This window comes from Mus pahari, chromosome 16 (assembly GCF_900095145.1).
Source record: "Mus pahari chromosome 16, PAHARI_EIJ_v1.1, whole genome shotgun sequence".
NCBI classification, from domain to species: Eukaryota; Metazoa; Chordata; class Mammalia; order Rodentia; family Muridae; genus Mus; species Mus pahari.
The window spans coordinates 24,411,697-24,414,164 of record NC_034605.1 but is presented as its reverse complement, the minus strand read 5'-3'; positions in this window follow the sequence as shown (position 1 = coordinate 24,414,164).

Here is a 2,468-nt window from a genome sequence, read left to right as displayed (position 1 = left end):
TTGGGTACTTTCTCCAGCTCCTCCATTGGGGACCCTGTGTTCCATCCAATAGCTGGCTATGAGCATCCACTTCGGTGTTTGCCAGGCTCTGGCATAGCCTCACAAGAGGCTGCAATATCAGGGTCCCTTCAGCAGAATCTTGCTGGCATGTGCATTAGTATCTAGGTTTGGTGGCTGATGATGGGATGGATTCTTGTATCTATGTTCATGAGAGATATGATTCACAGTGATCCTTTTTGTTGAGTTGTTCTGTGGTTTTGTTACTAGTTTAATAGTGGTTTTGTAAAAAGAATTAGAAAATGTATGCTTCAAATTATAACTTGTGGAATAATTTGATGATTATTGCCATTAGTTCTTTTTTGAGGGTCTGGCTAAATTTTGTGCTGAACCCATCTTGCCCTGAAGTTTTTTGTTGTTGGGGAACTTTAATTGCTGGTTCTGTTTCACTTTTATGGGATAGAGGTTTTAAAATGATCTTTTGTTTTGGGATTGTAACAAAATTATATCATTTCTCCCTTTCTTCCCTTGAAAACTCCTAATACTCTCCATGCTCTCTTTTGAGATGGCACCCTTGTCCATTAATTGTTCACACACACACACACACACACACACACACACACACACACACACACACACACGCACACGCACATTTGTAGTATGCCCTTATGATTCTCTGAATTGTCTTGTTGCCTTTTGCAATGTTTCCTTTTTTTTCATCTTGAATTTTATTAATTTGATATTCTTTCTCTCCATACTTCTGTTAATTTGCCTAAGGGTTTGCCAATCTTGTTGCTTGTAGTCAAGATGTAACTTTCAGTGATCCTTTGTATGTTCTTTCAATTTCAGACCTGAATTTGAGTAATTTTTTTTTCATCTACTCACTTAAGGATTACTTCTTCGTGCTTTTCTAGAGGTTTCATGTGTGTTGTTAATAATAAGTGAACTTTCCGTTTTTTGTTTTGTTGTGTTGTGTTTTGGTGTAGACTCTTAGTTTGTTGAACTTACCTCTTAGAATTGCCATTTCATTAATTTCTGCCCTCATTTTTATTATTTCTTGTTATCTACTGGATTTGGGTTTGGTGTGTTTGTTTGTTTGTTTTTCAAATTCTTGAGTTTTATCACTATTTTGTTTATTTGTGCTCTTTCTAATTTTAAGGTGGGTACTTATGCAATAAACTTCCCTTATTGGGTCAAATTTAATAACTCCTAGAGATTAAGTTGTGTTATATATTTATTTCCAGAATTAAAAAAAATCATTCGTGGCATTTTCTTCAATCTGTTCTTTCTTAGTAAGGAGTTGTTTAATTTTCAGGAGTTTATGAACTTAATAGAGATTTGTTTGTTGTGGATTTTTAAGGTTTATCGCAGTGTGATCAGCTAAGATATGTAGAATTATTTCAACATTTTTTTAATTTGTAAAGATTTGTTTTGTGTCCAGAATGATGTATTTTAGAAAAATTTCTCTATGCTGCTAAATAAAATGTGCATTCCATGTTGTTTGGGGGAATATTCTGGAAATATCTGTTAAGTCTATTTGATGATGTCAATTAATTCTGATGTTTCTTTGTTTATTTTTCTCTAGATGACGTGTCTATTGAAGAAATTGTGTATAGAATCACCTAGTCTTAATGGACTGATGTTAATCTGTGTTTGTAAATTCAGTAATAATTTTTTAAATGCAACTGAGAACCCCAAAGTTTGGTGCATATACATTTAGAATAGTAATACCTTTTTTGGTTAACTATTTCTTTGATTAGAATGAAGAGTCCTTCTTTGTCTCCTCTGCTTAGTTCTATTTTATTTTATCAGATAATAGGATAGTGATGCTTTCATACTTCCTGATCCTATTTGATTGGGGAGCTTTTGTCTAACCTTTTACTCCGAGGCAATGTCATCTTTAGAGCTAAGATGTCTCAGCTCTCTCTCTCTCTCTCTCTCTCTCTCTCTCTCTCTCTCTCTCTCTGGGTCTGGTATCCTGCAACTTGCTATGTAGACCTTGCTGTCCTCAGATTCATTGAGATCCTTCTGCCTGTTTTCTGAGTGCTGGGATTAAACACATGTTCTAACATCCCCTGACCAAGACGTGTTTCTCATAGAGAGCAGATGGACTTTGTTTCTTTTTCTTTTTTATTTGTTTGCTCCTCCTCTTTTTTTCTTCTTGTTTATTGTGTTTTTTTGGGGGGGGGCAGTTTTTCTATGTGAAATACTGGATGTCATGGAACTCTCTAAATCTGCCTGGCCTTGAAATCAGAGATTCACCTGCCTCTATGTCCTGAGTGCTGGAATTAAAGACAGGTGCAGTAGCTGTGAATTTTGTTTCTTGATCCATTCAATCTCCCTATGCCAATTGAGTCCATTGGATTTTAAAGTTATTGTTGAATGTATATGTTAATTGTGGTCATCATATTGTTGATTTTTGGTGTCATTTTTGGTGTTGTTTATGTTTTAATGATTATGGCTTAGTATTT